The sequence below is a fragment of the Cibotium barometz genome, chromosome 55 (assembly GCF_041138505.1).
Source record: "Cibotium barometz isolate CiBa-2024 chromosome 55, ASM4113850v1, whole genome shotgun sequence".
In the NCBI taxonomy this organism is placed as follows: Eukaryota; Viridiplantae; Streptophyta; class Polypodiopsida; order Cyatheales; family Cibotiaceae; genus Cibotium; species Cibotium barometz.
The window spans coordinates 37,056,407-37,081,715 of NC_141100.1; the positions used below are offsets into that span (position 1 = coordinate 37,056,407).

The 25,309-nt window shown below is 45.5% G+C and overlaps 1 long non-coding RNA gene across 15 annotated transcripts; it reads left to right on the top strand.

Moving 5' to 3' along the window:
• The first annotated feature begins 869 nt into the window (after positions 1 to 869).
• LOC147607706 (uncharacterized) lies at positions 870 to 22,778 on the top strand. Of its 15 annotated transcripts, none has more exons than XR_015264788.1 (4): positions 870 to 1,008; positions 1,412 to 1,494; positions 1,592 to 1,648; positions 15,289 to 15,606. It is a non-coding gene; the product is annotated as an uncharacterized LOC147607706 (long non-coding RNA). The 15 variants fall into 15 exon arrangements; XR_015264793.1 differs by lacking the exon at positions 15,289 to 15,606 and adding an exon at positions 22,687 to 22,778 and having other exon boundaries at positions 871 to 1,008; positions 1,127 to 1,494; positions 1,589 to 1,648; XR_015264789.1 differs by lacking the exon at positions 15,289 to 15,606 and adding an exon at positions 22,687 to 22,778 and having other exon boundaries at positions 871 to 1,008; positions 1,127 to 1,494.
• Positions 22,779 to 25,309: the final 2,531 nt, after the last annotated feature.

Here is a 25,309-nt window from a genome sequence, read left to right on the forward strand (position 1 = left end):
CTCCTTATATAAAAGGGGGACATTTCAAGCAATGAATCATATCACTTGCACTTATCTCAAGTCTCTTAATGTATCCAAGCTAATTCATCTTGGTGTCTAATTATACTTAAGTACATCTTAATTAGCACATAATCATTATGACTTTTCTCCATTTCTATCCATCTTAGATTAATGTTTTCATTAGTATAGGATTAGGCTTGATTAAGTAGATGTTTTGCTAGTAGGAGAGCTTGATCCATAGTTTCAACATGGTATCGGAGCCTAGGTCTTGTTCTCTTAGCTTAGCTTAGTTGCAATTTTCTAGCAAGTGATTATCTTAAGATTAGAGAGTGTTTAAGCATTAGATTAAAGGTTATTTAGTTGGACCATAATTTTTTGCTAGCTTAGTCTTGTCTCTTTTAAGGTTAGCACATGCGCCTTTTCAAGAGAGAAAGAGAGGTAGTCTTGTCTCTTTTAGGGTTAGCACATGTGCCTTTGCAAGAGAGAAAGAGAGGTTCTTGAGGGAATAGAGAGAGTAGGGGAAAAAGTCTACAAGCAAGCCATCATCAAGAAGACCAACGTCAAGAGCAAGCAGCTTGCGTGTAAGTACTGCAACCAAAATCATGCGGCCTCTATAAAAGCTCAAACTCCACTGTGTGCAAAACTACTAGCAACCTCATACAACCGCACATTGTGCATCTCTAAGTGTCGGGCAACGAAATACACTACAACTCGTCGTAGCTAGCAAACCAAGCAATGCAGGTCTAGTGCAGAGCACCACAACCACAACAAAAGAGGAGCAGCAGCACAGCTTACCCCATAGAAGCTCAGTCAGCTCCAGTAGCGCACAACCACGTACGGGCCAGCCAACAAGGTTGCATAGAGGGAAGAGAAAAACGTCGATAACCACTGTCAGCTTCCAAAACAGCACCTTTGTGGACTTGAGGAACATCACCGCCATCATCATCATCAGAGGGAAAGAGCAGCAGGCAGAGCCGCAATCTGTTCAGCCAGCAGGCAATCGATAAGGTTGATTTAACAATTATTATTTTTATGAGAGAGAGAGAGAGAGAGAGAGAGAGAGAGAGAGAGAGAAGCCCATGGCCACATAAAAAGATAAAGTTTCTTTTTTAATCTTTGTGTAAAGGAGGCCTTCTTAAGAGGCTCTTCACATGGGCATCTCATTTCAACAATCTCGGAAGGGCTGCACTTCTGAGGCCATGATTGTCGCTTGTAAATAGCTGGGGTATCACATCTTATCTGCAGATTACTCAACAGTGAATGGAAGGTCTCTGAATTTTGATGTGGTCTGTTGGGTTCAAAGTCTTTACTTGATGTAATGTCATTAAGAGAAGGGAAGTAGGAGGACTTCTTGGAAAGGACAGCTTTTGTTAATATTAATATTAATTAAGAGAAGGAGCTGCTGATGAAGGGCGTAACGGGTGGCGCCATGGCAGTGACTATCGTCAACAATCCAGGCCATATCTGTGTGCTTCTCCCACCCCCTCATCCATCGTATATTTCTTCTCTTTTTCTTAACTTGGAAATTATCGCGTTTCAATGTTGGATTTATGTATTCGAAAAATAAGAACTTTTTGGGTGGTTTCAGCAGGTTTCATAGTTTGCGACATGCGATTGCACCTGAACAACATTCCATATCAGCTGCCAGGTATTTCTCTCCCTGCACTGTGTGTGTGTGTGAGAGAGAGAGAGAGATGCTATTAAAGTCTACGAAAGACCAGAAGGGTCTATGAGACTAAAGGTTGTTACATGTGATCCATGAATAAATTGGATGTCAAGCCACATGAAAAAAGAAAAAACTAGCTGCCGTAAGAAAAAACAGGGCCACATAGACCTTGTGTATGCAATAGAGTAGGCAGCAAGAAACCCTCATGAGTCCGGACTCATAATGTGTCCTCCTCCTCATCATGGACAGAGTACATGGCCTCAATATTCAGTACCTATGGTGGTGCCTCTCCGTGTCTCTGAAGCAAGCCATGTATCTGGAGTTGGCGGGGGAGGGTTTGGGTCGCCAGGAAGGGGGGCGTCTTGCGTGTGCTCTCTCTCAGAGGGCTCCACCGGGTGCTTGGTGCCAGCATGTTGCAGGTTTGCATCTTTAATGAAATGCCGAGTGCCCACATTAATAGTGTTCACATGCACTTATTAATGTGTATGAACACATTGAGCCCATAATTTTGTCTAAGTCCAAACCTTGGCTTATGAGCTGAATTTTGGCATAACTTTGGAACCTTGCAAAATGCCAACCACTAGTTGGCAGACAAGGGCACTCTCACATGCCACCAAGGGGGCATTCTCGGGAGTGTTGGGCTTTACAAAGCATCCCATGCAACACATAAAAACATAGCAAACATCTATCAAATTTTCTAGATGTACATGCAACCATTCATGATGCAAATGTACATGTACTTTGGAAATCTCCCGTTCTCGATACTTGAATCTGGAGGTCCAATCTCATTGGGTACCATTCATTAGAAAGGGGGTTTTGGACCAAATGGTGGATATCTATTCTATAGTAACCTTATCAACACGTTCTAAAGACAACATAGTGCACCCCAAGGAGACTAAGTTTTGCATTTCTATAACAAGTAATCATCAATCCAATGGGAAAGGGAAAATCACATTCAAGAATGCTGCCAATAACAAACACCTTGGAAAGAAAAAATATGCACTATATTAATGAGAATGTGTACAATCTTCTTCATGATCCATCGACAAACATAGATAAAATCATGGTCATATTGATGAACTAAGGTTACGAGCAAAAAATCAAAGCAAGATCAATGACTAAGATTAAGGAAAGAAAATAATTACAACTATGTAGAAGTAGTCTTTGTCACATTTACGGCTTAGCCCTCAGTCATTGGACCTTTCCGAGGACAACGTTTGAAGATGACAATTGAAGCACGTGCATATATATAAGAAACTCCTAATAAATCAGCAGAAAAATACAAGAACATCATTGAGCCATATCTGCTGCAGCTGGTGCTTCTTCATCTACAGGCAGTGCATCATTCCATATCTACTGCTGCTGGTGCTTCTTCATCTACAGGCTCGCATCACTTAATACCTTCTGCTGCTGCTGGCGCTTCATCATCTACAGGCTGCTTATCACTACTGTTCATTGCTGCTGTCGGTCTTCCTCTCTGAATCTGCAGGGCATCACTTCATACCTGCACCTACTGTCAGCTTTCCTCTCTGGATCTGCAGCGCATACCTGCAGCTACTGTTGGCCACCTCCTCTGGATCAGCAGCACTTGTGCTTCTTATTCTCAGGAGCAGTACTTCACTTCTGCAGCAGCCTATGTTTACAGTACATCAGTGTTTTATCTCTGGTACACTTCATTGGGACAGCAGCCCTCTCTGCTACGGTAGAGCTCTTCTGCATTTTTACCTCAGCTCATACTACCTTGGGATTGTGGCCCTCTCCGCTCTCATCCACCATCACCGGGACAGCAGCCCTCTCTGCTCTAGGCTGGCACTCTCACACTTAATTTAACTGTTATTAAACAATGGAAACAACATTAGCAATACAAATACTGGAAATACTGAAAATACAAATGACACCAGCACTGGGGCCGGAAAGGGCCGCCCCCCCCCTCAAACTTTTTGTATTTCTTGGAGTATTTATATTTGTACAAGTGTCACGGGCCTGATTTCTCCACAAGGGAGTGAAAACAACCAAATAGGACTGGTTCAGGTCGATGAAGAGGTGTTGGGCAGAGTAGCCCCAAATCACAGGCTCATTCCCACCTTCACTGGGTGGACACCTACCTTTCACTGGTCTTCCGGGACCGTGCACCAACAGGCACGCCCGTACTAACGTAGGCCAAGGGTGCACCGCGGAGGAAACCTGGCCTAGTTCTCCTCAATGAGCTTTGCTCCCAAATTCCCTGGTGAGTCTAACCTTCACTGGCTCTCAGAAGCTCTGAGAGCGCGGCGGTTAACAACACCACACAGGGAAATATACTAACCACACCAGGAAGAATTTCTTGAACATGGTCAGCATATACATGCCATGCTCTTGCACCACACAACTTAAAGCATTTTTTGAATTTAAATTAGCAAATTTCAGATTTATACAAATGAGAAAAAGAATATGAGAGCACTTGGTACGATGAGTACAATCCAGGTACAACCAGTACAATTTGTAGCAGGTATAATCAAGCACATTAGGTACTTCACACGCGTGCTGGTACAACCAACCAGGTACTATGCAGGTACCTGTACTTGCAGCAGGTACAACAGGTACACCAGGGCAACCAATAGGTATAGCAAGTACACCAGGGTAGCCAGCAGGTATAGCAAGTACACCAGGGGCAGCCAGCAGGTACACGTGGGCAACAGGGCTATGTGGCAGGTACAGCAGGCTGGTACAGGCGGGTGCAGTAGGGCCGCAAGGCGGGTAGAGCAAGGCTGGTACAGGCGGGTGCAGCTGGGCTGCAAGGCGGGTATAACAAGGCTGGTACAGGCGGGTGCAGTTGGTACTGTAGGGCGGGTACTACACGTACAGGTACAACAGTCAATAGGCGGGTACAGCCAGTAGCAAGGAGGCGTGGGCAGCTTCAGGCGAAAGAGAGCAGGAGATGGACAGAAAAGACTACCAACTTCACACGTGGGCAGTTTCCAATAATGTTCCATGCAAAAAGGCTTATCAAAGGTTATAATACCTTAATACATAATTAACACTTATGGGCACCCACACTAGAAAGTAAATGTCCAGCCCAACTTTAAATGTGTGTGAACACATTAGCCTCACACACATTAGCCTATAAAAAATTAAGGTTTACTCTAGTTTATGAATTTTACCTTTTAAAAAAGGGAAAATGAAAATACTTACCACCTGTTCACACACCACACCACCAAGTCAGCAAACAGCATTCCACGGTACACTGGGGGCGTCCCCGTCCAGTGTACTGGCACGTCATAACAGGCAGACACGCAAACAAGTCATGCAAAAACAAATTTATGCATGCAGGCATAAATGCATGTGCACAAATAGTGGACGAAATCTCCCTTTCATGAAACTTGTACAAGAGGTTCCTGTCGGGCACAAAACTGGCGTGACAAATATAAATAAATATGTCCTGCTCTTCCTATGGAGTGATAGTCCCATAGGTAAGACACCATCCTGGCTATACACGGGTGGCACCAACAGGCTCCCGTCCATAAAGCACGAAGCAAATCACACATGGGTGACACGAAACTGGTTCCCGTCCATGTGACGCAGCACTGGTCGCACACGGGTGGCACTGATCTGGCTCCCGTCTATGTGACACCATAAAACTGGCCCTTTCACATGGGACACTGGCCTGGCCCCATGTGAACATGGCACAAATCTGGCCGCTCTATGGAGTGACAATCCCATAGAAGTGGCTCCAGAAATGGATATAGACCAAATGGTGACACCGAGACAACTCAACATCATCGTCTTCTTCCTGTCTGGCTTATAGTGCAAGTCGACCAGCCCTCAAAGGCTGTTTTCAGCAGTCAACCAGCCCTCAATAGCCTCAGAAGAAATCGACCAGCAGTTGTACACAAGCTTGCAAGCCCCCGGTCAGAAGGAAAACTGTCTAGATGCCCACGACCAGCTCTTTCTCCCTGTTTTTATCCTCTGTCCAGCCTCTGTTCAAGCTGTAAGTCAGCCGGCCAGCAGTGGAGAACATGCAAAAGGAGTCGGCCTGCACCTCCCATGCACCTGTTAGGTTTTTGTCGCGATAGAAGGCTGCAAACAGCCTGTGGAAGCAGTTGACCAGGTCCCATGCACCCGAAAAAGCAGGCGCCTCACATAAAACTGGAGTCTTCCTCAAGATTAGAGCTCCTCCGCCAGTTTTAGCTCCCACGTGTGCTTTTTTTGGTCCAGAAGGGGGCGCCTACTTGTAGCAGTCATCTCCTGTCTGTACATTACACACTAGGGTCTCTGTTGTGGGTGTGCCTCTCCATTTTTTTCCTATTTTTCCTTATATTTTTCCCTATTTCTGTGGTCGTGGAGCAGTAGTGTGCCAGCTGGCTTCTTTCAGACTTGGTCGATTGGATTATGTCTTGGCCGACGACCTGCATATTTCGGCCGACTGCGTTTTTCCTGGTCGATTGGTGTTTTTTTCTGGTCGTGAGCAATTCGGATTGTTGTCGGCCTGATTTGGATTGGCCGACGAGCAGCCTACAGCCATATATATAGATGGCCTTACCCACACACCTTTTGTATCTTGTGTATCAGATCTGCTGTATATAGCAGAGTTTATACAGCTTCTCTCTCTCTCTCTCTCTCTCTCTCTCTCTCTCTTTCTCTCTATTCTGCGTTTTGCTCTCTACAGTAGTTGTCTTTTATTTCCGCTATGCATTCTGACATGGAATCAGAGCCCCAGGTGGCTTGAAGCTTGGAGACAGTGGGAGCTTGAGGGTTTGCTGATTTGTGGTACTGATTGGAGATTGCTTGGGCTGTTCGGGACTTGGAGATTGGGTAGAAGGCGGCCATCACCGTTGGACAGCCACCTTGCATACTATTTGCAGCCTCCTCTTCATTTTTTTTCCCACCCACCCTCCCTTCACAAGACCTTGTGAACCCTTGAGATGGTAGACTTGCTTGAGATGGCTTAGAAGCATGTGAAGATCCCTACTCTCCCCACATTCTTTGTGGATCGATAGTTGGACGGGAACAACTACGGCGTATGGAAGGTAATGATGGAGTTTGTCTTGGAGTCTTATGACTCGGCTGATTTCATTGTGGCTGGTGTTCCACGGCCGGAGTTGGAGGATGGGGAGCTTTTACCCTCTACTTGGAAAGAACGGGAGGTTCAGGCACAGTTGTAGGATCGTGTCAATGGCCGTGTGCGTTCTTTCATCTTCCTTAATTGCACACCACAGGTGATTAATCATATAAAACATATGACAATGGCCAGAGGGATTTGACAGCATTTGGCTTCTCTGTATAATAGGGTATCACCCATGAAGCGGATCTCCTTGGAAGTGTAGATTGGTGAGGTAGCCTATCGTTTGAAGCTACCAGATCACTGGAGGATTCACAATGCATTTCATGTGAGTCTACTTAGACCTTTCTATGGGGATGTGCGTGAGGATGTATCAGATGAGGCTCAGTCGGAAGTTGAGTAACTTGATGAGGTTCTTATTCCAGAGCAGATACTGGCACATAAGGAAAGAAAGGTACGAGGTAAAGTTTCCCATCACTATCTTGTGAAGTTCAAGAACTATTCACCGATGGATGCGAGGTGGATGGAGGAGGGTGACTTAGCAGATGCACCTCAGGTATTGCAGCTTTATCTCGATGCCTTTGAGTTGGAGCCGACTCTTGCTACGGTTCATTCAGGTTCAGCAGAGCATGGGTCTGGAGCATTGCTTGATGCTCAAGAGGGGGGTAGCATCTCCGCTCCCTTGATACAGACAGGCTCAGATGACATCTAGAGGTCGCTTGGTGTAGCTTTTGTCTCACCCGAAGGTACTGACAGCTGACAGTACATCTGCTTATGGGACTTCTATGATATATGTGTACCAGTCACATTGGATGTTGTGGTTGTGTATGGTTCACAGTGGTATACAACTTGGACTATTACTACACCATTGGTTTGCAGGGAATGTTCTTACATATGCATGGCTTAGAGAGATTGGGACGTTGATCTTGCCATATTGTACTTTTTCACTTTGGATGTCTTGCTGTATCACTAGATTGCAATCGAGGACGCTTGCCATTTTTCAAGAGGGGGGTATGTCATGACCCTCTGAAATGGGTGCAACATAAGTGTGAGCATAGTGGTCGGTGAGCAAGATAAACATTTAATTGTTCATACTTGGGTGCCCGGACAAAAAGTTGACTTGTGGACATCCCCAAGTGTGAAGGGGGACCAAGGGATTAAAGTATTTTAAGGTTTGCAACCTTGGGTGGCCCCTAGGCATAAGTGGCCCCTAGGAAAGTTTTAATAAACTTAAATGGGCCCTAGGATATTGATGGAGAGAAGGGGAGAGAAGGGGCTACTTCACTTTTAGAGTACACGCCTCCCTTTCTCTCTCTCTCTCTCTCTCTCTCTCTCTCTCTCTATGACTTGCTTTTTGGAAAAGAGTGCTGAGGGGCAGCGTGGAGCTGAGATTTTCTGAGTAAAAACTGATTCAGGCAGGCTGCAGGCTGCGCCTCTCTTACTCTTGCTCTTGGAGGGACTGTAGGCGGGCAGCGCTGATTGCAGGCGTGGCAAAATCAGCTACTGGGAACTTTGCGCTGCTGGCCACAGGTGGCTTTTTGGAAGGGCTGCAGGCGAGCTGTACTGCTGAGGCTACAGGGGCAGCCTAACACTCCTCCACGCATGCTATTAAGAGATTGAAACTGGATGCTGTGCTGCGCTACAGGGCAGAGACACAGGCCATATTCTCTCTCTCTCTTTCTTTGGTCTTTGGAGGATAACTGGCTGTTGTGCTGCAGAGAAAACAGACGCCTACATAAGCTTCTTCTCTTTCCGTTGCTTTTGGCAAGAAGCTGGTTATTAGTTGGGAAGCGTGAACTGTGAGAAGGGAACACAAGGCTGGACAGCAGGTTCTCTCACTGGTTTTCTCTCTCCCGGCTGCAAGACAAGAGGGCAGGACAGAACGGGGCTTTTCCCTCACGTCTTTTCTCTCTTTTGAAAAGCGACAAAGACTGTAAGTTTCTCTCTCTCTTTGTGAGCAAGTGGGCACTGGGACTGCAGGAGTTGTCTTATGGAGTCTCTCTTTTCACTGGCTCGTGACTTGTTCTCTGTGGCCCTTTGTGAGAGGAAGGGTTTGGGAGTTCAGAGGGTGGAAACAGGACAAGATTGTGGGCTGATTTGGAAGAGTTTGTGGACTGTTTTCATGGCTGAGTTTGTGGCTATGTGCATGGTTTAGTCAGATGCATTTTCATGGCTGAGTTTGTGGCTATGTGCATGGTTTAGTCAGATGCATATTCAAAGCCTCATGGATGCACTGGCTTAGCAGATTAGAGGAGGTAACAGTGTGGTGTTCTTGGGACACAAAGCTGTGTAACCCCTATGCTAAGTGGTCCTGAGGATTGGCAGGTTGGACTTGCATACATATGAGCCATGAATGGCTATGTTGTAATCATCTAAAACTTTTCCATTGAAATTGAATAAAGAAATACCGAAAGGGGCGCCAAGCTTTGGGGCCAATAGGTGTCGTTCTCTTTCTTGTTTTGGAGCACTCTAGCTCCTGTTTATTTGTTTATTGGCTGGACTACAATTGGATTGGGTGACTGCTAGTCTACTCTGGTTTCTACCAGAGGCCGGTGTGTCATGGCCCTGTGAAATTGGTACAGCATAAGTGTGGGCATGGTGGTCGGTGAGCAAGATAAACATTTAATTGTTCATACTTGGGTGCCCGGACAAAAAGTTAACTTGTGGACATCCCCAAGTGTGAAGGGGGACCAAGGGATTAAAGTATTTTAAGGTTTACGACCTTGGGTGGCCCCTAGGCATAAGTGGCTCCTAGGAAAGTTTTAATAAACTCAAATGGGCCCTAGGATATTTATGGAGAGAAGGAGCTACTCCACTTTGGGAAGTACACGCCTCTCTCCCTCTCTCTCCCTCTAGCTCTTGTTTATTTGATTAATAGTCTCTACCGCACTTTGGTTTCCACGAGAGGCCGGTTTCAGATATGGCAGCATTTGGCTTCTCTGTATAATAGGGTATCACCCATGAAGCTGATCTCCTTGGAAGTGTAGATGCGGGTGATGAATCCCACAAAGTCTTCGACGATGCGAGAGCACATCAACAAGTTGCAGGCTCTTCGGTAGGAGGTTCTTCAGGCTGGGAAGGAGATATCTTCAGAGGACATGGCCATCACTTTGTTGTCTTATTTGCCCTCTCAGTACTCAACATTTTCCGGAAGATAGAATTTAAAAGAAACTTGCAAGAATTGATTTCATTCAAATAACTCATCAAATACCACATGCTCCACATATTCAATAATTGAGAGAAAACAAAATAGAAATTCTTAGCTCAGGAAGCACGACTCCAAGATTGGGTGCAATCATTCCCCCTCATGTGATTGTAGCATATTTACATGGGTTTATTTCCTTTCCTAGAAGTACCAAGCTTTTGCCCGGTTCAAGGAGTGGCATGTTATGGTGGAGTCTGGATTGTAGATAAAGACTCTTTGGGTGTCACGTGCATCCTGCACTTGGATGCCGTGTAGACATATCTGAACAAGAAGGTGCAGGACCTGGGGTGGAAAACTGGTCCCATGTGAGCCCAGTCCGGGACAAGCCAAGGTTCCCCTCCATTCGTCCGAGGTCAGGTATGCATTGTCATGCACATGCGTCCAAGGTCAGGTGTGCATTGTCCTGCACATGAAGCAGTGCCAGTCCGCGTTGTGAGTCTCCCTCTGGAATGATGTCAGTTGCTCTATATGTTTGGTCTGCGATCAGATGTCAGATGACTGTGTAGATGTAGGTGTGCATTAGGTATGGGCATGGGGAAGGCTATGGGCCACCCCAAGGGGGCCAGGACGGTCCGAGGCCTTGCCCACCAGCCCTAGAATGGGCTGGGCAGGCTGTTGGCCAGCCTAAGGGGCCTGGCCAGGCAACCGACAGGGCCTTTGAGCCAGCCTAGTCAGTCGGCCAGCAGGCCAAGGGGATGCCCGGCAGCCAGTCGGCCAGTGCCCAATGGCTGCCCAGCAGCCTGTGCAGGCCTGGACAGCAGCCCACAAGGCGGCCAGGCCAGTACATAATTTACAGTGTGAAAATGTTGGCATTTATTAGCATTAAATACTAATTTCACTAGTCTTGGGTCTTTTCAGCAAACCGACCCCTGATCAACCAGTTGACCAGGTCTAGGAAAGGGTATATAAACCCAAGGCATATTTCAGTCCAATCCATCTCATAATTCACAAGGTGCTGAAGCTATTCAAGGGCCAGGACAGCCAAGGGAGAAGCTAACGCAAGGGTAAAGGATTGAAGGTCAAGGGTAGAGATCTATCTCAGCCAAGAAGGTTCAAGTTCGGTCTTTTAGTTTCAGATTTTGCATCATTCTAAAGCAAATACACCATTTGTGGTGGGGGCCAATACTGTGTCCTCTTCTCTCTCTCTCTCTCTCTCTCTCTCTCTCTCTCTAATTTTTGCACATCTATTTTCAGTTTTGTGCGTTATTCTCATTGTGATACGTGTGCTGATTTCTGAGCATTGAAGTTACCGATCTCCCCCAAAGCTTCCGCTTGTTACAGTGGTATCAGAGCCTACTTCAAGTGTAAAGATTCAGCAAGAAACCAAAAATTTTCTTGCTCGTGTGGCTGGTTTTCAAACTCCGGTGGACCACCCCTTTCGGAGTGACTCGTGTCCCTCGAAGGACGGTTGGTTTCAGCCTCCGGAAGCCTCCGGAAGTCTCCCACACACATAGTGGATGGTTAGATTGTGCTCCGGAAAGAAGGTGCATTTTTCCGCTACGGCGAGCTACGACGACGAGAGAGACCAAGAACCTTGGGACCGAAGTGCACCAGGCAGTCCAGCTACGGCATCAAGATTTCCAATTTGAAATCCGTTGAACCTTATTTATATGCAAACATTTTACATATAAATAATATTTTCTAGTCTTACCTTATAGTGTTTCCTGTTAGTCTCATAACATTTCCTCCCCCTTGAAAGAAAAGTTTTCATCCTAGAAAACAAACTCAAGAAATCTTTTCTGGAGTGTAGCCACTCTTTCCCAAGTTGATCCTTCTTCTGGTCTATCTTTCCACTTTACTAAACATTATTTAATGAGTGTACAAGAGATGTTCCAACAGATGATGCGAGCAATCGTAGACTAGAGTACCAAGTTGGAAGAGCAGAAGGCGCAGATACTAGCTTTGGAAGAGTGCACCCATTTTCTAGTGAGAATTGTTCTAGGAAAGTATTCCTTGATCATACACATTGCCTCAATAGCATTGAGACTCCACGTTTTCTGTCTCCTCCTCCCTCTCCTTCCGTTTCCCAGATTCCAGATCCTCTACACAGGGACCCTTTTGAAGGGTCAAGACCGCAGCCGAGTTTGATGCTTGAGTTGCATATGCATGCATTGGAGATTCGACAACGTGAAGACGACGCCATGCGACACGTGGAACATGAGCGATACCTTGTGGCTTTGGACGCAAGACTGACACCAGTGGCTTCCTCAAATCATTTTCCCGAGAAAATGAATTTCAATAAGTATAATGGTAAACTCGACTCCACAACTCTTTATTCATGGTTGCATCAATTTGAAGCTTACTTTGCCGTAGTTCGAAAAAGTGATACTGACAGGATGATCTTAACTAGTTGGTACTTGGACCATTCCTTGGTGGACCCAGTGGGCTCATGCCCACACCAGATTAAGTATGGCAGCTTATGTTTGGGACGAGTTTGTCCGCAACCTTAAGCAGCAGTTTCTACCGCTCCATTACCTTGAGTGACTTGAAAACGAGTTTAGGAAAGCGCGTTAGAACGCGCAACCAGTCCTTCAATTTGCCAATAAGATTTCAAACTCTTATGTTTGCAGTTGGGCTTATCTGATACGGATAAGAAAGGGCATTTCCTGTATGGCCTTGACACGCAAATCCAATGGGAGGTGTGTATGTTTAGGCCAGCCACCTTCGAAGACGCACCCTCGCTTGCGCAGAGTGTTGAAATGAAGCACAATGGCGGAAAGCCCAAGACTTCCCAGCCGGCTACTCCTAAGGATAATACCTCGGGGGAAAAAGGCCAGAACCAGACGGGGTCTTTCCCAGGACAGAGCACGGGAGCCTTTGGCTCCAAGAACTTGACCAATGCGCCCAGGCTTACTCCAGACGAGAAAGCGGAGGCAGGCAAGACCGGTGGCAAGTTGAGTGTTGAGGAGATTGCTCAGTACAAGGAGGGTAGGTGTTTCTTTTGTCATACAAAAGGACACACTTCGCGGGAGTGTCCTAAGAAGACTACCGCTCCAACCCGCACCTCAGCCTCCACAGCTTCAGTGGTGAGCCTAGCTCCCACACAGACCCGAGTGGCTATCCTTGGTTCTTCGGATTCCAATGCTTTGGTTGGAGCAATCATTAGCCGGAAGCTCGAAGATAAGCAGAAGGGCGCCCATGACCAGGAGTATGAGCGCAACGAATTGCTCAAGACCTTTGGCTACATAGGTGGCCAGAGAGTCGTCGTCTTTTTTGATAGCGGCAGCACGGAGGACATGGTCATGAAATAGGCCGCTGGGCGTGTCCGTTTCGTCCCGACTTCGGTGGACAAGCAAGTTGAGGGTTTTAGCACAGGCATGACAATGAGCGTCTAGTATGAAGCTCTTGGTGCTAAGTTAGTTATTAAGGGCATAGAGTTTGTGCGTGATTTTATGGTTGCCCCTCTTGTAGGAGTAGACCTAATATTGGGCATTCAGTGGTTTCACAAGTTCCTTTCCTGATGTCAAGTGGGAGCCAACTCCAAGAATTGTTGCAATCTGGCTTTATTCGTCCAAGCGTGTCGCCATTTGCAGCACCGATCCTATTTGTCAAGAAGAAAGATAGGTCTTCTCGTTTGTGTGTCGATTATCGTACACTCAACAAGCTGACTATCAAAAGTAGATTCCCAATGCCTCGAATAGATTATAATCTCGAGAGGCTGAATGGGGCTGAGGTGTTCTTGAAACTCGATTTGAAGAGTGGGTATCACCAGGTGAGGATTGTTGAGGGGGACATCCCCAAGACAACCTTCCGTACGGAATGGGCCCACTATGACTTTGTGGTCATGCCTTTTGGCTTGACGAACGCCCCAGCCACATTCAACCACATGATGATGCGGGTGTTCCGGGAATTGATTGGAAAGTGTGTGTTCATATTTCTGGATGACATACTAGTATTTTCAGCTATGGTTGAGCAGCATGACATTGATGTGGAGAAAGTTCTGAAGTTACTGGAAAGCAACGAGCTCTACGTCACTGAGAAGAAGTTGGAATTTTATTTGTTCGAGGTTCATTACCTTGGATATATAATTAGTGCAGAAGACATTCGACTTGATTCGGCCAAGGTGGCCGAGATTGTCAATTGGGAAGTATCTTAGAGTGCTTATGACATTAGATCCTCTGTGGGTATATGCCAAGCATACTCCACCCACATAGACAAGTTTTCTGACCTCTCGGTGGATCTCACTAATCTGCCAAAGGGTGTCGAGACAAAAAGACAGCGGATTCGAATGACTCCACGAGCGTTGGAGGCATTCAAGAACCTCAAGGTGGCTTTGTCAGAAGCGCTTTGTCTAGCACTTGTCTCATGGGACGAGTCGTTCCAAGTGATCATCGATGCGAGTAATATCGCAATTGGAGGTGTATTACAACAGAATGGTCATCCAGTAGCTTACATGTCTCGTAAGTTACTGCCCGTTGAAAAGAATTACTCGGTCTACAATCAGGAACTCCTTGCAGTTATTCAGGCCTTGAAACATTGGAAACATTTTCTTTATGGCCGTGACTTTGAGGTTCTCACTAACCATCAGGCATTACGTTGGATTCAGACAATGCCAAGTGCACAGTAGAGTGACCGACAACATCGCTGGAGTCAGATATTCCAGCAATTTGGTGGTATGATTGAGTACCTTCCACGAAAGGTCAATCTAGTGGCTGATGCTTTGAGTAAGAAGGGACACGTGACTTTGATTCAGACCACTAGACTCGACCTTGTTGGTACGGGACTAGACGACATGAATCACATGTATGCGGATTCTGAGGAATTCGGTACACAGTGGGAACATGCATTGGATGCCATAGGACCATGCCACTTTTGTTACGCGATGGTTGGCTTTTCTACAAAGGCCGACTGAGTGCCATGAAGTCGTTCAGGGTAGCTCTTCTCCATGACGCCCATGACGCCATTACTGGTGGTTATCGGGGCATGGATTTGACTTTGGAGAAGTTAGAACGGCAATATTATTGGCCAAAGATGAGGCGCGATGTATTTGCACACAACACTGTGATATTTGTCAAAAGGTGAAAGCTCCTCGTGGGAAGAAGATAGGGTTGTTACAGTCCTTGCCAATTCTTGAGGGACCTTTCCAAGATATATCGATGGATTTTGTCACGAATCTGCCTCCCAGTCCGGGTAAGTGTAATACTCAGTGCTTGACTATAGTTGATAGATTTAGCAAATTTGTTATGTTTATTTCATGCAGGGTCAATGTGGCTGCTAAAGATGTTGTCCATTTGTTCATTCGGCATTGGTACCCGATTGGCGGGATCCCTAGGACCATAGTGTCAGACCAAGATACCAAGTTTACCAGTCATTTTTGGAGGGCATTGTTTGATAACTTTGGTACTAAATTGAATTTCTCCAATGTGATTTCACCCACAGATGGACTGCCAGACAGAAATCTACAACGAGTTGGCCTTTGATGTGCTGAAGTGTTATGTCCACGATTAGCAAGGTGAGTGGGAATCTTATTTGCCTTTAGTTCAAGCTGTTTTGAATGATTCTTTTTCTTTAGCTATTGGCAGGACTCCATATGAAGCAGCGTTTGGAAGACCATCCCAGTCGCTATTGACCAGAACCTCGTCTTCAGTACCTGAAGCGAATAGATTGACGGAGTCTTACCAGGAGATTTTGGAGTCACTAAAAGATAGATTGGCTAAAGCACAAGAGGCCTACACGTGACAGGCCAACAAAGACCAAAGGGATATGAAGTTTTTGGAAGGTGATTGGTTTTATCTTCGGATTATGAAGCAAAGGTTGAAACAAGTGGACAAGCGATGCCCAAAGTTGTCATTCATGAGCTTTGGACCTTTTCCAATCTAGAGAAAGATCAACGAGGTTTCAATGAAGTTGAAGCTACCGCCGAGCTGGACTATGCACGATATGTTCCATGTTAGTTGGTTAGAACCATATGCAAGTCCGATCCCTTCAGAAGTGAAAGACGAAGCGGAACTAGATATCATTGATGAAGCTGAAGTGATGGTTCCAGAACAGATCCTTTTGCACCGCTTCAAGCATAGTTCAGGCCGAAGACAAAGATAGTTCCTCACAAAGTTTCGAGACCGAGGGACCCACGAAGCGGTATGGCTTGACAAAGAGTTCTTCGACGACTATCCGGTTTTATTGGCGGACTATTTGGAGGCTATGCAGCTTCCGTCAAGTTAAGCAGAAGGAGATGTCATGTGCATCCCACACTTGGATGCCACGTAGACATATCTGAACAAGAAGGTGCATGACCTGGGGTGGAAAATTGGTCCCATGTGAGCCCAGTCCGGGACGAGTCAGCCAAGGTTCCATTCTATTCGTCTGAGGTCAGGTGTGCATTGTCCTGCACATGCATCCAAGGTCAAGTGTGCATTGTCCTGCACATGAAGCAGTGCCAGTCCGTGTTGTGAGTCTCCCTTTGGAATGATGTCAGTTGCTCTGTATGTTTGGTCTGCGACTAGATGTCAAACGATTGTGTAGACATAGGTGTGCATTAAGGCATTAAGTATGGGCATGGGGAAGGCTATGGGCCACCCCAAGGGGGCTAGGAATGCCCAAGGCCTTGCCCACCAGCCCAAGTATGGGATGGGTAGGCCGTCGGCCAGCCTAAGGGGCCTGGCCAGGCAGCCGACAGGGCTTTGAGCCAACCCAGCCAGGCGGCCAGGCCAAGGGGCTGCCCCAGCAACCAGTCAGCTAGTGCCCAGGGGCTGCCCAGCAGCCTGCGCAGGCCTGGACAGCAGCCAGGCCAGTACATAATTTACAGTGTGAAAATGTTGGCATTTATTAGCGGTAAATGCTAATTTCACTAGTCGTGGGTCTTTTCAGCAAACTGACCCCTGATAAACCAGCCGACCAGGTCTAGGAAAGGGTATATAAACCCAAGGCATATTTCAGTCCAATCCATCTCATAATTCACAAGGTGTTGAAGCTATTCAAGGTCCAAGACAGCCAAGGGTGAAGGATTGAAGGTCAAGGGCAGAGATCTATCTCAGCCAAGAAGGTTTAGGTTCAATCTTTTATTTTCAGATTTTGCATCATTCTAATAAAAGCAAATACACCATTTGTGGTGAGGGCCCTATAGAGAGTATTCGGGACCCAATACTGTGTCCTCTTCTCTCTCTCTCTCTCTCTCTCTCTCTATTTTCTGCACATCTATTTTCAGTTTTGTGCGTTATTCTCGCTCTGATACCATGTCAAAATACACAGTGGAGATGATGACCAAATCTGGAAACACTTGAGCAAGAACAGTGCAGAAAAATCAGCACAAGAGAAGGAGAGAGATAGAGGCGTGTAACTCTGCTTTATATACACAAGATCTCGAATATACGATACAATAAGACAAGGGGGCTATGGGGCCATTTTATATGGCCCCAATACTGCAGTCGGCCTGCTCATAGGCAGCCGACAGGCCTAGATCTCCACGACCAGCACATAGACACCCAGTTGGCCAGTTATGACCAATCAGCCAGCAATGCCAGGGTGTCCACCACCTGTACCACAGTCGGCCAGCACCAGAGTTGAAGTCGGGTACTGTAGGTACAGTCGGCCACCTACCAAGATCTCCAGCCACCACAGAAGTGACATCCAAGCCACAGAAAAAATGAAAAAATAAAGGGAAAAAATACAGGGAGTGAGGAAAAATGAGAACAACACCTACAAGGGCGGGCCCACCCACAACAAAGGCCCTGGTGTCTACAGAAAGACAAGAGATGACTTCTAACACCCCCTCTCAGATCCTGGCTATGAAACCAACTATAGGGAGCTGGGGTGCCGCCTGAGCAAATCCTGAGATAGCGACTTCGTGAAGAGGTCCGCCGTACTGTCCTCCGTCGAACAGAACTCTAGCAAGATGTCATCAGCAACGAACTGTTCACGAACAAAGTGCCTCTAGATGACCGTGGGTTCCTCCAATGGAAGCCCAATCCTGCCATCATGCAACCTCTGCAACCTGACCACCTCACAAGAAGCATCATAAGCAGCCCGGTACTCTGCCTTTGTCGATGACAAGGCAAAAGATGACTGCCTCTTACTGCTCCGTAAAACTGCTCTTGGGCCTGAAGTAGATCTCCTCGTGTCTGGATCTCCTCCCCAATCTGAGTCACTCCAACCGTGGAGTCGGACGCCATCAATCAACCCCCCTCCTGTGTAAAAGAGTCCATGATCCTTCGCATGCTGCAGAGACCACAAGATACGCAATCCTGCCTCCCAAAGAGTCATTTGCAACCATGAGCTCAACTGCCTCATCAGGAAGCTCCCGTCCAATCTGGTGTCCATCAACCAAATCAATGAACCATTCTGCTTTCGAGTCAAAGAGGCATCACACTGCTCACAAGGATCAACACCTGTTACGGTGCAAAGCCGAGTCCTGGAAACCTGCTGAAGACCACACAAGGCCTTTTGAAACCTTCAACCACCCCCTCTGAGTCCGAAACCACTAAGCCTGGAGAATCCACCTCCTTCTGCAAGTAATCAACTGCCACCTGCCTGGCTTTCCGAGAGGTCCCCGTGGAAAGAACATCCTCATCTACAGGAGTTTCTTTGTCCCGAATACTATGAGACATCAGAGCATAAGTTACCTGTTTAGTTTCCTCTGACTGACTAACACAAGAACCACCAACATCAGTACTAGAAAGTTCTTGCCAACTGCTGCCATCAACTGTCAAGCTATCCACCATCTGGTCCAGGAAAGCCTGCACCTCCAGCGTATCCACACTTAAGTGGCCATTACCAGACTGCCACTCATCACAAACCTGAGGACCTGGGAGAGAGAGTGCTGAAAGCTTGTAAACTCCATTCTCCACTCCGCCTTCCCATACTACCTGACCTCATAGTCACAGGGAATGGGCATTTTTAGACTTCGGAATGTTGGGGTGGCAACATCTTCTCGTTCCCATTCCTGTCCTATGTCACTCTATAGTCACACAGGGAATGGCCATTCTCAAGCTTTTCTGTCCCCATTTCCCGTTCCCATTTCGCGTCCCATGTGACTATGCTTGGCCTGTTGCTTTGTCCCGGCGGAGAGCAACAAAATGCTCATTAAACTCCACCCGTACGCCAGCCTTGCAAACCTGATGCATTGACAATAGATTGAAACCAAGTGACGGAACATACAACACCTGGGAGGATTGCTTCCCCCCTCTGCCATCGAGAACTATCTCCAACCTGCCCTCACTGTGAATCTTCACCCTTCTCGGTCTTCCGCTTGGAACACTGCCTCCAATAGTGGCCTTTCTCGCCACAATCATTACAGGTTCTCTCTGCCTAGTTTCTCGCAGCAGTCAGCGTCGGACTTCTTCTCAGAAGACTTCTTCGATGAAGCCTTCCCTTTGCCCGTATTACAGCCTTTCGATCGTTGGTCAGTTAAGGCCTCCGAACTTCCGCCCTGTGGAGGGTTCATGAATCGTTCCTCCTGGTCCAAGACCATGGGCACAAGCTCCTCCCACGTGATGGTGCTGAGCCTGGCACTGGTAATCAAAGACGAGTAAAATGCTGAGTACTGAGAGGGCAAGTGCAACAGCAACGTTATGGCCATGTCCTGTGATGATATCTCCTTCCCAGCCTGAAGAACTTCCTGCTGAAGAGCGTGCAGCTTGTTAATATGCTCCTGTATCGTCGACGACTTTGCAGGGCTCATAACCCGCATCTGTACTTCCAAGGAAATCCTCTTCATGGGCGATACCCTGTTGTAAAGAGAAGCCAAATGCGGCATGCCATATACCTCTGGCCAGCGTCATATGCTTTACATGATTGATTACCTGCGGTGTGCAGTTGAGGAAGATAAATGAACGGACCCTGGTGTTGGCACGATCCCACAACTGTGCCTGTGCCTCCCAGTCCTTTTGGATCGACGGTAACTCCCCTTCCTCTACTTCTAGCCATGGAACCCCAGCAACGATGAAATCAGCAAGGTCGTAAGACTCTAGAACAGATTCCATCATAACCTTGCATATGCCGTAGTTGTTCCTGTCCAACTAAAGGGTTGCCAGAGATGGATGGGATGACAGAGGGACCCCGGGAACAGAATGGGATGATGACAGTCAATCTGCGCTGGCCGACAAGCAGTTGGCCAGCTCTCTAGTTGTCCAAGGGGCCAGGGCCTATATAAGGCACTCATGGCTCATTGAGTTGCTCATTCAACTCCTTGTTGAGTTGGGCCTAGACATAGACTAGGGTTAGGGTTTGTTTACCTTTTCCAAAAGGCAGCCCATGGCTGCAAGGGATTATGTACCTTTTTGTACCATATGAAATATTGAATTTCTAGCTATCTCTCTCTCTCTACTTTCCCTTTTGTCTGTGTTTTTGCATCAGCATGTTCTAGATGGTGTTTAGGGTTGAAAGAAGACTCTGAGAGCTTCCGCATGTAACACTTCCGCATGTTACATCGGGCTAACAAAGGAGGAGAGTTCTCTTCTAATGTGTTTGTTCGGAACATGGCATCAAGTGGGAGCTGGCCAATATAGGTTCGCCTTTGGAGAATGGAGTCGTTGAGCGAAAGAACCGGACTGTGGTGGAGATGGCGAGGAAGATGCTGGAGCATTGCGATCTTCCTCGTTCACTTTGGGGAGAGGCTGTGGCTACGGTTGTCCATATCCTCAACCGATCTCTGACAATTTCAGTACCAAAGATGACTCCATTTGAGGCTTATTTTGGCAGGAAACCAGATGTCTCCCATTTCCGTGTGTTTGGGAGTGATGCCTATGTTCACATTCTAAAGAAGCAGAGGGGGAAGCTTGACTCAAAGTCCCAGAAGCTTGTATTTGTGGTCTTTCCAAAGGCTATAGGTTGTATGACTCGGAGTGGAACGAGGTTGTGATACTCCCCGGAATAAGATCAATGGCATGATCTTCTTGCCGGACAATGCTTGGTGGGTTAAGCTTGAATGCTATGATACCAATGTTACATGCGCGGAAGCCTTGCTGTATTGATCCACAACCCTAAGCCGGATTAAGAACATTGATGCTGAATAACACATGATTAAGATAGAGAAGAAAGATTGGGTGTTAGGGCTTTCTTTTATTCATATGGTACAAAAAGGTTGCTTTGAATGCTTGTACATGGGTTAGGCCTTTGGTCAGCCCCATAGGGGTGGCCCTGGCTCCTTCTACATACTTCTACTCTGGGCAATTGATGAATGAACTATTGAAAAAATGACTTGATGAATCCTGAATTATGACTTATGCTTATATATGTGAGAAAGGGGCTGGTCGGCCAGCATAACTACAATCGGCCAGGTTCTGTGTCCCCCAACATGAATTATTTGACATAAAATGCCAAACGCTTAGCCTAAAATACTGATAAATGTTGTCGAGTGTGAATTGCATGCTGTCAACTGGATATGATGCTGTTGATTGTAGATATGTGCTGAAATACCACTGCTGACATGATGCTGTCATGATGATGATGTTGATGGTGCTGAAACTGATGATGATGTAGATATTGTTGCTGTAGATGATGTGACTGATGATGTTAATGCTTATGCTACTGATGGTGACCTAAATGCTTGTCCTAACTGCTGCACTAATCAGGGATTAAGACTGTTCATGCCAAAGATTAGCCATGGCACGGGCGTGCACGTGACAAGGATCCCCACAAAAAAGGCATGGTTTCCACTCTCTGTAACGCATGGATCATGGAATAAATACCAAAGTACATCCTGAATCCAAGAGGGGTTTCTTCTGCTGCTACCATGACAAAAAATAAAATACATGCTGATTCTAGAAATCAGAAAAAAGCGGGAAGAAACCACTCTTTCAAGTGAAAATTTGAGATGTAACTGACCTACCACTGTTCCATAGACAAGAGGAGGTCGACTTGAAACTCTCTGTCGCCCTACATGCTTTTGTCCCACGCTGAACAGTTTAAAAAAGAATAGTCTAGGGAGGAAAGGATGCGAGGTTTCCAACCCATCATCAAGTTTAGCAAGAGGGAATGTCATGTGCATGCACGTGGACATGGCTAATTTCATAGCTAATCCCTGATTAGGCAGCAGTCTTAGGGTAGAATTAGGGCACTAGCAGGCTCAGGCAGGAAAGAAGCAGCATGTCCACAAGCATCACCATGGCTCAGCCTATAATCAGCCACACACAGGAGTACTTTGGCCATTGCTTTGCTCTTCTAAGCATGAGGAAGGTGGCCGACAGTAGGTATCAAAGGTGGGCATCATCAGGGCTGGTGGCCGATCGTCATATTCAGGATTTATTAGCATTTTATACCAGTCGTGGACAAGCAAGAACTGGCCGACAGCAAGTATACAGCCCGACTTGTGAATATAGAGCCCTATAAAAGGTTAGGCCCAAAAATAAGTCATATTCATCTGATCCCTAGTTGGGGGCAGGTCATAGTCAGTCTTTTGGTCAAGAATTCAGTCCCTTTTGGAAGGCCGAAGGCCATGGAATTTGTACAGACATACACATCTTTTTGTATCATACTGAATACACAGTTCATCTCTCTCTTCTCTCTGCTGTCTATTCATTAGTGGTCCTAATAGGCTTAGGGCTGGATCAAGTACAGTGAGGCTTCCGCATGCAACAGGGAACCAACAATAAGCTGAGTGAGAGGACCCAGTTGTACTTCCATGTTCAGAAAAGGAATGGGGAGGCTTTGGTCGGGGTGATGTAAAGGTTGTTGTTCAATGGGTGCTCTGTAGTGTACCATTTTTTTACATTAGCTTTTGATCAAAGAAAATAATGTAGTTGTCATTGAAGTATAATTGTTATGAAAATACGCATAGGAAGGGCCTGAATTGCATGCATTAACTTTCACTTATTTTTTTTTCCCTTCTTGTGAATGTGTCAGGAGCAGTTCTTGATCGATGATCCAGTTATTTTTAGAAGATTCCCCTGTGGCATGGTTTTTGGTTGATTGATCTCAACAACAAAATGGTGGGAGTACATGCCACGAAACCGTATGTCTTAAGGGTCAGAATATCACTCAGATACACCTCAGCATTAGTTATACACAGGCCTACCAGAAGATGTGCAGCTTCAGCTTCTTCACAAGAGAGGGAGTTCAAGAAGACCCTTCTTGAGAGTGGAGAGAGTCCTCGAATGGTACAGGTAGCCCATCGTGTAGGCATTCTTCTTGCAGAGAGACTTGCTCCGAAAAGTGTGACCAGAGTTCATCTTAATCTAGAGAAGGAGGCTCTCAAACAGGAGCGAGACACCAAAAGGTTTCAGGCACTCATAAGTGGTTTGCAGGAAAAAGGTATCGAAATAGTACCTTAGATAGTGGCTTCTATCTGATGTCTCTTATGTCCCTTTTGCACTTGTAGCTGGCAGACCTTCAAGTGAATATTCCAGGTCCTGGTTCATTGAGTGGCACGCATACTTGTTAGTATTATGTATATAACTGCAGCCTAGTAAGAGGCCTATATTGAGTGAGCACTGCTAAGAACAGATTTAAAAAAAGTTCGCCTTGGTGCAGGTAAGATGTTACACACTTGTCTACCTACATCCTAACAACATACTGAAGTAGACTATAACCATATGTGCTTTAAGGAGGTGTTAAACTTTGATGAATGTTTGAAGCCAAGGGTAGCTTGTTCTCATGGAGGTGCAAATTATAAGTGCTCATTATGCATGGTAAAGAATGCACATCTTCTCGTGCACATTGTTGACCGCCCTGAATGAGCATCCTTCTAATGAGGTCACTTGGACATGATTGTACAGTTGTATCAAGAAGAAATGTGTGTTCATAACATGAAGGAAGACCTTTTTGCACTGCTAAGGGATTTGACATTCTCCTCAAGAGGATGCGCATAATGTCCAACCACATGGCACTGATACGTTCAAGTGGCATGGTGTGTAGCATCCTTACTGGGCTTTGTACATATTTGAAGGGCTAAGTGAACTTCAACGCATTGTGTAGTATCTTGTGTGAGCAACTCATAGCCATCGCTCTTTTAATGAATTGATGTGCCACCATCTTGGGTTGCCTCCACAATATTATGGAGGACCTTTTAGCGGCATAAGCACATCCTTAGATTCTCCTAGAAACCAATCCCAGTGTTAATAATCTTATTAGTAATAGAGTGTATCACCCATATAAACCAATACAAGGCTATACATCAAGAATTTCTAGTGCTAGGGGGTTTCAATTCATTTGTGGGTGTGTATTATCTTTGTAGGGAGAATCTAAGAATGTTCTAATCAGTTGCCTTACATGTAATATTCGTCTGCTTAAGTATTTTCCCTACATGCCCTTTCTTTTTCCCATCTTAAATCCCCTATTTGTGAGATATTCTAAGATAGGAACAAGACTATGGACATTTCAAATAATTTGAGGAGGAAAATTTGTGTCTAATAAATTTTTAGATTTTTACAAGGATCTTGGTATCATCACGTGGCAGCTTAATGTGCCTCCACACAAAAATGGTGTTGCAAAGCGTAATAATCGTGAAATGTGCAAACTTTCGAGGATTATGCCCAATGCCTAAATCCTTTGTGATTCTGGTTAAAAGCTTTTGTAGGATTATTCGCCTCTAATAGGAAAATGCTAAGTAATGTTACATTTTTCATGATCCATTTAATATGAACCACAACTCTTATCTTGATTGTTGTAACATACCTCCCCCCCTTAAGAGAGTAACTCTATAGAAGATAAAGATGATTGGTTCAACACTCTGGCCGATGCATCCAAGATTCATAATTCTCAATTGACATCTTAAGGAACTTACACACATTCTAGAGATTTGTCAATAGCTCACAATGACGTGTTTTGTTTGACAAAACCCTTGGTGTATCGATCAAAGTTAGAATGTAAACATTCGTAGACTTATGAGGTCTCATTACCCAAACTAAACTCATAACACGTAGAGTTTCTTAGAAAAGGTATATCCATAAGGTAATATTGAATAATTGATGCTCTTAAATCTCTTGTTCTTTTATCTTTTTATCTTTTGGTCAAACTTTGTAAATTATTCATACTGTTCAAATGTTTGCCTTTGCAAAGCATTGAACAAATTCTAGCACAAGCAATAAATTCAAGTTCATTTACAATGTCTTATTATAATTCTAGCACAAGCAATAAATTCAAGTTCATTTACAATGTTTTATTATAATTGAGTCATAAATGGAGTGCATCCTTCTCTAAGGGGACTCCTTTTATCCTTTTATCTTTTGGTCAAACTTTGTAAATTATTATTTTTTTAGTAGAGTAGGTGAAGACTTTTAACTATCATTTTGACAAAGGGCATCCTACTGCAAGGAGACTCTTTCTATCTTTAATAATGTCAATTTGTAGTAGTTGTGTATATAAGGAAACTTTCACCATGTCAAATTATAAATTCTTGTTTATTTAGTCTTTGTTCATTACAATGCAGTCTTAAAATTGGAGAGTGCATCCTACTCTAAGGGGACTCTCAATATACAATCTCTTGTATCAATGTTTTTACTTGGGGGTCTAGATTAAACAAATGGTA